We start from the raw sequence: 13354 nt of genomic DNA, 5'->3' as shown, positions 1-13354 counted from the left end.
CACATGGGGTTGCTATGAGTTAGGGTTGACTCAGCAGCAGCTGGTTTTGTTTGTCCTCTACCGACCTCGTTGTCTCTAGTAGCACAGTGTTATGGACTGAATTGTGTCCTCAAAAAGATATGTTGAAGTCCTAACCCTTGTACCTGTGAATGTGACTTTGTTTGAGGAAATAGGGTTTTTCTTTGAAGGTATTATCAGTTAAGTCATATCAGAATAGGGTGAGTCCTAATCCTAATCCCTTTTTAGTGGTGTTCTATAAAAGGGGAGAACAGACACAGAACCAAAGCCACATACACGGAGGGAAAACAGCTGCCATGTAAAGCTACCTCTACAAGGCAAAGAATGCCAAGAAACGTCTGGGGCATCCAGAAACTGGAGGAGCTAAGGAAGGCTCTTCTAGAGTGAACAAAGGGAGAGCATGGCCTTGCTGACAGGCTGAATTCAGGCTTCTAACCTCCAGAACTGTGGGAAGACAAATATCTGTTCTTCACAGCTACCCAGCTACCCATTTTTCACGGCCACCTTACAAAACTATTGCACGTAGCGTGGACAAATTTATCAAAAACTTCTCTTTCTAGAAGAAGTTGTCCAAAACTGTTCAAGGGTGTTGTATATCTGAGGGAAAAGAGAGGGAGCACAAATAACCTGACAAAAAATGAGATAGAAACCACACTGAGTTATCACCATGGTTTTCTTGAGATTAACCTTATCCACAGAGCATCCTTTTTGTACCTGGTGGGCCTTTGCAGTGTCAAGAGAAGAATGCCGAAGACAGAGACTATAGCGGGAAGGGGCTGCTTCCCTACATGAACTGCCAGAGCCAAGAGGGCTGGAAAGTGTGCAAAGTAGACAGGACCTGAGAGTTCTTTCCAAAATGTAAGTCTGATCATGTCACCCCTCTGCTCAAAATCTTCAATGGCTCCCAACCTCTTACAATTCAATCCCAACCACCCTGTGGTCTGGTTCCCGGGTATCTTCATGACCTCCTTGTCCACCAGTCTTCCCCTCCTCAACTGCACTCCAGCCTCTATGGCCTCCTTGATATTATTAGAACACTCCCAGCATGAGGCAACCTACTGCAGGGACTGTGGCAGAGAAAATGCTACAGGCTTTCCTCCTGGTTTCCATCTCTTAGGTGCACAGGAAGATGACCTCTCCCATCCCTCTTCGCATTAAATTGAGGGTCATGTAACCAAGTTCTGCCAAAGGAATGGAACTATGTCTGACCCTTAAAAGGCCCACATGATTCTCCCTTCCCATTTCATAGTGTCCTCAGAGGCAACAGATCCCAAATGGAGGAGTTAGATCCTTGAGTCACTGCTTGAAAGACAGCTGCCAAGCAGAGGTATTTGTCCTGCACAGGACTGTGACATGAGTGAGGATAAACCTTTGTCACATTGGGTCCAACACAGGCCAAACACAACAGTGCTAATCTTGGGCTTCCATGATGGGATTCTGGACAAGAAGCATTCATACCATAAAGTAACAGGGCCTCCGTGAGCTTGTAGGGTCCTGGTTAATAAATTTCAGACATCTGGGAATAGCATTGGGATCAATACCCATCAAAACCTATTTCCAGAGCCTTATTTAAGTGCATATCCAGCCCTGAGGTAGGCTTCATGGGGAACTCCGAGATAATGCATATGTCGCTACAAGTCTGACCTCAAGGAACTTTGCAGGGGGATTAAGACTTAAAGATACGAAACTGTAAGAGAAAAAACACGTAAAATACATGTAATGTTCTAGAACAAATAATGAGTAATACAGGAAGTTAAGAAGAGTTAAATTTTATCTGGGTGATAATTGGAGTTGACCCTTTAAATATAGGTAGGATTCAGAGATACAGATGGTTAGAATTATCTTATTTGATTTTGTCCCACTTTACATATGGGAAAGAGGATACCAAATATCTAGACACATGTGAAATTGTGTTTATGACCTAGAGTTTGTCTATGTTGTTTTATGCAGAGTTCTGGTCCTCTCTGGCTTGCTCCCCAGGAAAGGACCTCTCACACTAAAACACACATTTCTGCTTCAGTGCTAAGCTTATAGCTGAGAACAGAATAAAAGACCCTCTTTCTTCAGCTCTAGGTGATACCTGTAACAGGATTTTCATCCCAACTTCCTAGGATGGAGAAGTGAGACTTCAGAATGGCTAATCCTAAGAGATGACCCACTGTGACCAGGGCAAGGTCCTAGGGTCAGCTCTCTTCTTCCCATACTCAGAAAGCAGGGCGGAACGGATGAACCATGATTGCTTGATTGATGATTGAGAGCACTGAGATAAGAAACTCATTGCCACTGAGGCCACCTCTCTTCATTACCCACGAAAGCCTTAGAAGTACAAGTGGATAATGGGAATATATTTTTTTAATCCCTTACTTTGGGAGTACCAATGGAAGGTGTTAGCTAACTGATGTCACATAAAGCTGAAGACCCTTAACAGGTGTTTATATGCATGACATTCATCCCTGCTTCTATCAATGAACATTTCTATAGAAGTTATTTTAAGAAAGGAAGGAATATAGTTAATTATAAAGTTTCCATTTGATCAGGTTTTGTAATGAGATTTTGGTCATGGACTCTGTATTTCTATGTATGTTAACAGACATATACAGAGTTAGGCAAACAGATATTGGTACAAAGATAGACAGATAGATAGACAGGCAGACAAACAGACAGATATATAGATAGATGACTCCTAGCCGCATTTATGCATTCAGCATCCCAAGTCCATTTACTAGAAGCTAGTCTGTGCTTTCTGAGCAATTATACATGCAGACACAAACCACTGCAGTAGATGCCAGAAGGACCTCATGTCCCACCTGAATACAGATAAGGCCTGGAGTCCAAAGTAGCCCCAGTCACCCGCTTCCACAGAAGACAGCCACCATCATACCATCAGAAGCAGAGCTCTCGGCCAAAGATCTGAGTATGCTGAGCTTCTTAGAGGCCACAGCTGCTGGAGGCCAGGATCTCTTTAAACAGCTCCTACCAATACCGTCTTAAAAGGCAAGGACGCAGGGCCTCCAGCCCTGGGGGATGCTGCGATTCCACATGGTTATTGACGGAAGCCAAGTGTCTCTGTCGACACCTACCCTGCCTTCCTCAGATCTCTAGCCAGTTTCTGCCAGCCTGAAGGCATACAGCTCAGTCTCAGAAATTTGTGAGGGATGAAGAAAACCCAAGGCTTTCTCAAAGCTAGCTGGTTGTGTGGCTCTCTTCCCTTTTATCTGGAGCTGAAAAAGATCACAAAGGAGAGGCAAGTGAGGAGAAGGGGAGCAAGGGCAAATTCCTTCAGCTGGCTGAAGAATCTGGCCAGTGCCTAGCAGAGAGAGAGAAGGCAATGTTTTAGAAGAAGGGGATTTATTCATGGACACCTGTCAGAGCCTGTCATTCCTCTGGCTGAACTATAGCCTGAATTTTACTATGACATAAATCAGTTCCTCCTGGACTTAATAACTCTTCTTTATAGGTTTCTTCCCACTCATAAATAAGCCTTATTCCATATGTATATACTGCAAAGGGCCTACTTGATTTGCAGCACCGTTCCTCGCAAGAGGTAGACGCAGGACCCCTTTTTTACAAAGGGGCTTTTCTATGGTTACTCCCTCCAGGGAGAACCCTCCTTTCTCTGGGGCAATATAACCTCTAAGAAGGCTCCTTCCTATCAACTCCTCACTGTCTCTCTGTCAACCACAGAGAAGACCATGGAGAAATGGTGTTTCCTTTCAAAGAGCTGGGGTGACTTCCAGGATCGGTCCAAGTGTGGTAGGGCTGGAGGCCCAGATGTGAAAGGGATTTATGCCTTTCCTTGCTGGGGGCAATGCCAGGCAACGGCACCATGTGCCTGCCCAGTTCTGTTGGCAAATTTATGAAGTGGCAGAGTCCAAGGAGATGGGCCAGCTAATTGCAGCCAGAGCCCAAGGTGCTCTGGAACTCTGCTATGGAGTTGAGGAGTCAAGCTGGGAGGCGCACTCACCCTCTGCATCCCACTGTCTCTCCCAGAGCAGTGATCCTCAGCATGCTGACTTGTAACACCCCATATGGTTGGATTTTTGGACACCGGCTCCCATTCTCCTCTAATGTGGCGAGATAACAAAATCCATTTTGAAAATGAGGCATTACAATATTCTCAGAGTTTTGTAGGCTTTGCCAAAGACCTCCATAAATATTCAAATTCTAATTTTACAAACTTAGTTGAAAAGGACGTTAGCAACCATCTTGTCCAATATCCTACCCAAGGAAGTAAACAACTCCACAGCAACCCTAGCAGATGGGCACTAGGTCCTTCCTATTCCTCCTAGTGTGAGAATTATAAAGGGATTCGGCTGTATTTCCACTGCCAGTCTCGAAATTAAAATTAAATTACAATTAACTTTGTTTCAACAATATTTTGAAATTCTATAGTCGTTAAGATCAGTGAACACTCCCTGGGAATCCATACTTTTAGGAGACAATATATCAATAAACTCATCAATATGGATACTATGCCTTGTATTTCGCTAGGTACTATGAGTAATTACAAAAACCAAACAAGTAAAAAATGTAAGGCACATCCTGTAACCGCCTAGGATCAGAGCAGGGTCTGAAAGCTGAAAATCTCTCTTCAAGTCCCACCTCTAACTTTAATTTTTTCTGTGTCTTTGGCAAGTCACTTCTCCGGGCCTCTGTTTTCCCATCTACATGTAATCCAGGTAAAACTGATTGGCTTTGTGGCCAGTCTCAGCCCAGCATCATACTTACAGCAAACGCAACACGGATACCCCAAAAGTTCTCAAAAACACTTTACAATTTCTGGGTTAAAACCGTCATTTGAAACTGCTTCGAAAAATTTCCCTCCCCTACTAGCCAACAAAATAATCTTTTAAAAAGAAAAACATCCTTATCCCCCCACCTCCCAAACACACACACAAAATCACTGGCAGAAAGCAAACAAGGGAAAGACACATACCTAACGCCATAAACTTAAAAATAAAAGGGAAGAAAAACTTGAAGCCAAAGAAAGAAACACACATTTCTGTAGGTCAGTGAAGAGGTGAAACGAAACATCTCCCAGCTCCACCTCTCCAGCCCCACAGTGGCAGTACTGATGGATCAAAAATAAAAAAAAAAAAAAACCCTGAGAATTCTTACTAATGTTTCCGAATATAAAAAGAAGAAAACTGAGCAGGTAGCCTTATTATTTATTTATTTATTTGTTCTCTTTTGACTGAGGAGTCAGAATGGCTCAGGAGAAATCAGGAAATTGAACTGCAGGAATACCTTTCTTCAAGGCTATTCCATAAAATGATCTAAAGTCCAGCCATGTCCCTTTCCTGGAATAACCTTAACTTGAATGAAGGAATGAACCCTGGTAAAGAAAATTCAACCAAATCACAGAAGAGAAAACAAACCCAAGTATTATAACAGACTCTAGTCGTCTTCAGATGAGTTCTTCCCATCCCTCCTTACCTCCTCCTTTGCACCTTTGTGCTTCTGCATTCTCAAGTGGATGGAAGATAAAATACGCAAACAAGCTCGTAGAGGAAAACCGACTGGTCTTAAGTACAGGTAAAAGGAATCCAGAGGTAGCAACCCTGTATCAAACAATAACATGTTTGGACAGAAATGCTCAAGTATAAGTAAGAAGGAAAGAAATGAAAAATGGGCAACATACAATTACAAGAGTAATAAATGCAAAAACCAGAAAGCTATTCAGCTCAGGAAACAGAAGAAATCTAACTCAAGGACAAAAGAAAATTGTTCATAATAGCATCTATAGCATAATATTCTATAGGATAATGCTGGGAACAGGGGTTGGCAAACTGCGACCTGAGGGCCAAATCTGGCCCACCCTCCCGTTTTGTAAATAAAGGTCTATTGGAACACAAACACCCTCATTTGTTTATGTACTCTCTGCAGCTAACTTTCACACTATGATGGCAGAGTTAAGTAGTTGCTACAGAAACCCTGTGACTTGCCAAGTCTAAACTATTTACTATCTGGCCCTTTACATAAAAAAGCTTTCCAACTCCTGTTGTAGAATAATCTAATAAGAAGTCGTCAGTAAAACAAGATCTCATGGCTAAGATAATAAGGCAACAAAATGACATAGAAAGTGAGATTGAAGCCCTAAGGAAAAGAAGCAAACTGGGGACCAAAACATCATTTTGCAACCAATAAATAACATTTTGAAAAACAAGGAACACAACAGACACCTCTGATAACCAAATTACTGCTGTGTGAAAGTAGCCTAGGTAGTCACTGTGAATGCAGACGACAAAAAAATTTAAATTAAATTTTTAAAAGAAAGTCAAAGTGACTAAATGGGCAAATGTCACCTAAAAATAATAACTCTTACCTCTTAATGTTTTCATAATCTCTCGTTTTAAATTCAAGGGAATCTTTTAGGAAGAACTCTCCCTTGTGGTGACAACACATTTATATGAAGTTCAATGATTCTATTTTTTTTCCTTCTGTTAAATTCAGGCAAAATTAGATTAATTAACTTTATTTTAAAACAGTATCTATTAAACTCACTCTATTTCCCTAAAATTGTTTTGAATCAATTCATTTTTTTTTTTTTAACAAAAAAAGTAACTTTCCTGAAAAAAGGAGAGTCAAGGCAAACATGCTAAGATGTTAATTTCTGGGTGATGACATATGAATGACTTGTAACTTTGTATATTTGTAAATGTCCCTAATTTTTAAACAAAGACCCTAGTGGTAACGGTTAAGTGCTTGGCTGCCAAATGAAATGTTGGTTTTTCGAATCCTCCCAGTGGCTCCATGGGAGATAGGCCTGGTAATTTGCCCTTGTAAAGATTACACGAAAAATCAAACCCATTGCTGCCACATTGGTGCCCCACAGGGTTTTCAAGGCTGTAATCTTCAGGGAGGCTGACTGCTACATCTTTCTCCCATAAAGTAGCTGGTAAGTTTGAACCGTCAGCCTTCTAGTTAGCAGCTGAACACATAATCACTGTACTGACAGGTCTCCTATAAAAATGGTAGCCTAGAAAACCCTATAGGACAGTACTACTGTGTCACATGGGGTCACTATTCATCAAAATCGACTCAGCAGTAACTAATAACAACAATTTTTTAACAATACTTGAAAGGATTTTTTTTTTCTTTGTTCCTCTCACCCCTTTCTCCAACCTTTTTGGTCCTATTTATTTCTTCTCTCTTCTTTTTGAGTAGTTCTTTGCCTTTTCTAATGAAAACAGTCTTGAACATATTAGGATCCATCATTCTTCTCTCTACTTATTACCTAGATCAACAAAACAGGACACGCCTGGTAGAAGAAAGGAGAGAGCTCTGGACACTCAGGAATAAGAGCAGAGGGTCTCCGAGTGCTTCTCTAACTCTTAATTTTAGTTATGACTCTAATCTCCCTCGAGGAGACTGCAATTTATTCAAATCATTCAGACAAAATACAAGGGAATATATAATTAAGTGTTCCAATGTGTATGTTATTTGTTCCATGAAGAGGGTGATCAATTGATCAAGTGGGCTGGAATAACTGGAGAAGCCTGCTTGAAGAAGGAGGGGCTTATGTTGGATCCAAAAAGAAGGTTTAAAAAAAAAAAGAAAAGTTGCCATTGAGTTAATTCCTACTCATAGGGATCCCAGTGCATCAGAGTAAAACTGTGCTCCATAGGGTTTTCTTTGTGTAGTTTTATTTATTTTGTTGTTGGTGTTGAGAGTATACACAGTAAAACATACACCAATTCAGCAGTTTCTCCATACACTATTTAGTGACACTGATTACGTTTTTCGAATTGTGTAACCATTCTGATCCTCTTCTGAGTTGTTCCTCCCTAATTAACATAAATCCACTGTCTCCGAAGGTTCCTATCTAATCTTTCAAGTTGTTATTGTCAATTTGATCCAATATAGATAGTTCTTAGAAGAGCATAAAGCTCAAGACATTTTTTACTAGTTAAGCTAAACTATTGTTTGGTTTTAAGAACCAAACGATAAGGGGGTATTTTTGGTTTAAGGTTTAAAGATGATCTCAGGGCACAGTTTCAGAGATTCATCCAACCTTCATGGTTCCTGGAAGTCTGGAGCCCATGAGAATTTGAATTTCTGTTCTGCAGTTTTCCCCTTTTGATCAGGGATAGTCTATAGAATCTTTGAACAAAACGTTCAGTAATGGGAGCCAGGTCCACCCAGTTCTTCTGGTCTCATGGCAGAGGAGGCAGTTGTTCATGGAGGCAAGCAGCCACACATTCTACATTCTCCTTCTATTCCTGATGCTCCTTCTTCCTCTGTTGCTTTAGACTTAACTAGAGACCAATTGCTGTGCCTTGGATGGCCACTTGCAAGCTTTTAAGATCCCAGGCACTGAGCAACGAACTAGGAGGTAAAGCAGAAGCACTAAACGTATTTTTAGGCCAATTAACTGGGGTGTCCTGTGAAACCAGGACCCAAAATCTCCAAACCAAGAAACCAAATTCCAAATCCCATGAGGACTTTGGTTGTACATAAGCAGACTCAGCAGCTACTTTGTGTGTGTGTGTGTTGCTGTTATAAAAATGTATATCACACAAATTTTTCCAATTCAACTATTTACTGGTGTACGACTTGTTGACAGCAGTTAATTGGCTGTGCAAACCTACTGTCTTAGGCTGGATTATCTAGAGAAGCAAAGCCAGTGAAACATAGTTATGTGTATATATAGAAAGAGAGAGAGTGAAGGAGAAAGAGAGAGAGAGTTGTTGTTAGGTGTCATAGAGTAGGTTCCGACTCACAGCGACCCTATGTACAACAGAATGAAACAGCCCAGTCCTGTGGCATCTTCATGATTGTTGTTATGCTTGAGCTAATTGTTGTAACCACTGTGTCAATCCATCTCATTGAGGGTCTCCCTCGTTTTCACTGACCCTGTACTTTACCAAGCATGATGTCCTTCTTCAGGGACTGGTCACTTCTGACAACATGTCCAAAGTATGTGAGATGAAGTCTCGCCATCCTCACTTCTGAGGAGCATTCTGCCTATACTTCTTCCAGGGCGGATTTGTTCATTCTTTTAGCACTCTGTGGAATATTCACTATCGTTTGCCAACACCATAATTCAAAGGCATCAATTCTCCTTCAGTCTTCCTTATTCATGTCCCAGCTTTCGCATGCATCTGAGACAATTGAAAACACCAGGGCTTGGGTCAGCTGTACCTTAGTCCTTAAAGTGGCAACTTTGCTTTTGAAAACTTTAAAAAAGTCTTTTGCAGCAGATTTGCCCAATCAATGCATCTTTTGATTTCTTGACTGCGCTTCCACGGGTGCTGACTGTGGATCCAAGTAAAATGAAATCCTTGACAACTTCAATATTTTCTCTGTTTATCATGGTGTTGCTTATTGGCCCAGTTGTGAGGATTTTTGTTTTCTTTATGTTGAGGTGTACTCCATGGAGGTGATTACATTATATCCAATCTCATGATGGAGGTGATTGCATCATTACATAACTGCCAAAATACATCATAACTGCCAAACCACTGAGAATCATGGCCCAGCCAAATTGACACAAAACCTTTACCATCACACTTACTCCTAATCAACATGAAATTTCCATCACCATTTAACCCTCCTTCTCCTCCTCTCTCCCACCTCTGGTAACCACTAATAAACTCTGCTCTCTATACATTTGTCTTTTCTTTTTGTATAAGTGAACCCATTCAAACCCACTGCCGTCGAGTCATACAATACTTGCCCTTTTGTGATGTACTTATTTCACACAGCATAATGTTTTCCAGCTCTATCATATTGTAGCATGTATTAAGACTTCATTTCTCCTACTATGTAATATTCCATCATATGTATGTACCACATTTTGTTTATCCATTCATCTGCTGATGGGCATTTAGGGTCACTATGAGTTGGAATTGACTTGATGTCAACAGATTTGGGTTTTTGTTTTATAATTTGCCGATTTTTTTCTTCTGCCTGATCAAACCTGTTGGTATTTTTACTGTGTTTCTCATTTCAATTATTGTCTCTTTCAGTTACAATATGTCTTTTCTTAGATCCTCATTTTGTTCTTGCATTGTTTTCCTTATTTCTTTTAATTCTTTGTCTATGTTTCCCCTTAGTTCTTTAATTATGCTTAATGTTGTTGTATTATATTCTTCCCTTCTTTTCATTATTTGGTCATCTCTAGATGCCGTTTCGCCCCCTCTGTCATATTCATTTCGATGGGCCATGGTTTCTCTGTTCTATGCATGTCTTGTGGGTTTTTTGGGGGGGGTGTTAGAATTTTCAAAGGTGTTAACTTTCTCAGTTTTCCCTAGTACTTGGTGTTTTTTGCCCTTACTACTTTCTGCAAAAAAGTCTTAGATGGGCAGAGCCTTCAGCCTTTGCTTACTGTTTCCTCTCTCTCTCTCTCTCACTGTGATAGCTCCTTTTCTCTCCCTGGTTTAATTAGGATTTGAAAGTTCCAGATCTCAATTCTCAACTTTTAATCTCTCCCAAACACACCAGAGAACATGCTCTGGTCAGTCTGTCCATCAGCAGGCACTGCCACTCAGGTGAGGTATCATGTACTAATTGATCTGTTCACCAGGGGGTGCGATTCTCTCTCGCTGGTTATTACTCCCTTTCCTTCTCTGTTTCTGCAAACATATTTATAGTCAGAAAAACTGCACCCAGCAAGCCCCCTTAGGGGATGGGTGTTGCCCTTCGGTTTTGCCTGAGGCTTTCTTTCCCAATCTGTGGGGGCTGCTTATTTCTGAGCTGGCATTCAGGGGAAGCACAAGCAGGCTTTTCTCCACTTCAGGATTAGGAAGGACTGGCATTCCCCAGAAGGACATCCGAGGGATCTGTCTTGTTGGTTTCAGAGCCCTAGTGGCCCTATGGTGGTTGAGGGAGTAGTCTCTACTTAGGTGACCCAGATTCGGACTCCACTGTAGGGAACCTTCTGTAGGAATTTGTGTCAGTCCAGAAGCCAACAGTTACATGTTGGGGGAGAGGTTGTCACACTCCAAATGCACCCCCAGGGAGGTCTGCCTTGTTGCTATCAGAGCCTGCCTCATCGTATGTTGGCTGTGGATGCAGTCTCTACTCAAGATGCCTGCTTCCTAGCACACAGCAGCCTCAGTCACCAGTCCTCAGCACCAACTGGAAGTGGGGGCAGACTAACCCTAACTGACTGACCCCTAATAGGGAGGTTTGTCCTATTGGTTTCAGAGGCCAGAGCTATGGGGTGTGTGGGGAGTCAGGTAGAGTGCTGACTATGGGAGCAGACTCAACCGCACAGACCTGTAGAAATTCACAGCAGGCTTGCAGCCAACCGTGTCCACGTGAGGGAGGTGCTGGCACACTCCAAACAGACCCCTGGGGAGGTCTGCCTTGTTGTTATCAGAGCCATCCCCCTTCCCCATGTTCGTTGGCTGCGGATGTAGCCTCCACTAAAGATGCCTGCTTCCTAGCACACAGCAGCCTCAGTCTGCAGTCTTCTGCACCAACCAGATGGGGGGTACAAACAGACCTGATGTGACTCTCAGGAGGTCTATCCTGATGGTTTTATAGGCCTGAGCAATAGGGTGTGCTGGGAGGCAGACTGAGTGTTGACTATGAGAGCACACTCCACTGCAAGGCCCTTCTATAGCAATTCCCGGTAGGCTTGCAGCCAATGGTGTCCAGGTGGGGGAGGTGCTAGCACACCTGAAAAGGACCCCTGTGGGATTCTGCCTTATTGATTTTAGAGCAGACGCTTGGGGTCCTGTCCCTTTGTACAGGCAGGGGTTGTGGTGGTTAGGGAAGCAGGCTCCTTTTCTGGGACTACTTCCCCAGTTCACAGGAGCCAGTGGTGCAATGGCTGGAGGGAAGGACAAGGATGGTGTGAGAAGTGACTTGATGATTTGTTGATTCTTGCCTGTCTGCAGTTCCCCACTGCTTTCCTTTGCTCCCTGATTCAGAGTCCCTCAAAGCTGAGCACCATTTCCTTGTGTATTTCTTGTTACATTCGTGGAGGAGGGTTGGAACGATGGTCTGTTTATGGAGCCATCTTCCCAGAATTCTCTTTCATAAGATTTTCAATGGCTGATTTTTTCAGAAGTAAATTGCCAGACCTTTCTTTTGAGGTTCCTCTAGGTGGTCTCAAACTGCCAATCCTTCTGATAGCAGTTGAGTGGGTTACCCATTTGCACCAAAAAGATGGTAAGATTTACTTAAATAAGGGGGGAAAGGAGAAAGGACATTCTCAATGAAATAGCATTAGCAAAATGCAGAGGTGGACATGGGCATGTCAGGCTCTGGATCCAAGGATGGCAGGGGAAACAAACAGATATGTTGAACTGAATCAAGCAGGAAAAAAATCAAGATCTTTTGTACGTTTATGTATCTGGTATCTTAATAAGCGTTCAGAAATATGTACTAATTGATAGCCATATTCAGTCACAGGCAGTTTCTTCTAGAGGATCATCCTTTTTTCTTCTTCCCCTACCTTAGTTCCTCTACCCCTCTCATGGCTGCTGTATCAGCAACTTCACTTTTATCTTTCATTCCACCAAGAAAAGGAGATGGATGAAGTAGATTGGGTAGCCAGTATGGCCATAGCTCAATGAAATGAAGAAACACTGGAGAGCAGAAAGAAAAAGGCAAACAGAAAAAAAACGGAGGAAAGAAATCATCTCTTACCTTTTCCTCAATCTTTTCCCCCACAGATAGAAGCTTGTAATTATTGACAAGAGACTCCAGCATCACCGGATGTGGAGATACAGCCATCTTTCCTGAAGCCGGAATGCTCTCCTGAGCTCCAGGCTTGTCTATCCAACCACCTACCTGACAACTTCCCTTGATAGAATTAAACATCAAGCCCAACATGGACAAACCGAGCTTATCTTCTTCCTCATCTTCTGCTCCTGCTCCTGGGTATGTTCTCACACCATCATCTTTCTAGCCATCTAAACTGGTCCTCTCACTCTCTCAAATCCCACATCCAAGCAGCTCCCAGACTATGGCAATTCCACCTCAAGTGCATGTCTTGATTCCATCTTATCCTTCTCACTCCCATTGTTCCTGTTCATTTCTATCCTTGTTACCTTTATGGCAGCCATCTTTTAATTGTTCTCCCTGCCTTCATCTTCACCCCTCATCACTTTCTTGATGCCACAGCTAAAGTTGACTTTCTAATGCTACAAGTCTTGTCACGTCTCAGCTTTAAAAAATAAGATGGATCCTCATCGCCTGCAGCAAAACGTCTAGATTTCTTGATATGCTCTATACAGTCCTCTGAATTCTGACTCTATCCACATTTTTGGCCTCATCTATGACCCTTTTCCTCCATTTTCTGCTTAACAGCTGTTATGGTTTGAATTGTGTCTCCCAAAAATATGCTTTGTAAATCCTAACCTCTATACTTGTGGTTATA

General features: G+C 42.2%; 1 long non-coding RNA gene across 2 annotated transcripts in view; it reads left to right on the top strand.

Annotated features, from left to right (window-relative positions):
* LOC126065876 (uncharacterized) overlaps positions 1-13135 on the top strand; it is a 63070-nt gene extending 49935 nt beyond the window's left edge. For both annotated transcript variants that reach the window (XR_007514945.1, XR_007514946.1), the window contains one exon: positions 12648-13135. This is a non-coding gene — a long non-coding RNA (uncharacterized LOC126065876). The remainder of the gene's footprint in view (positions 1-12647) is intronic.
* The last annotated feature ends 219 nt before the right edge of the window (positions 13136-13354 follow it).

This window comes from Elephas maximus, chromosome 22, assembly GCF_024166365.1.
Source record: "Elephas maximus indicus isolate mEleMax1 chromosome 22, mEleMax1 primary haplotype, whole genome shotgun sequence".
Lineage (NCBI taxonomy): Eukaryota > Metazoa > Chordata > Mammalia > Proboscidea > Elephantidae > Elephas > Elephas maximus.
Note: the sequence above shows the minus strand (reverse complement) of the source record. Positions and strands in the feature narration are given on the sequence as shown.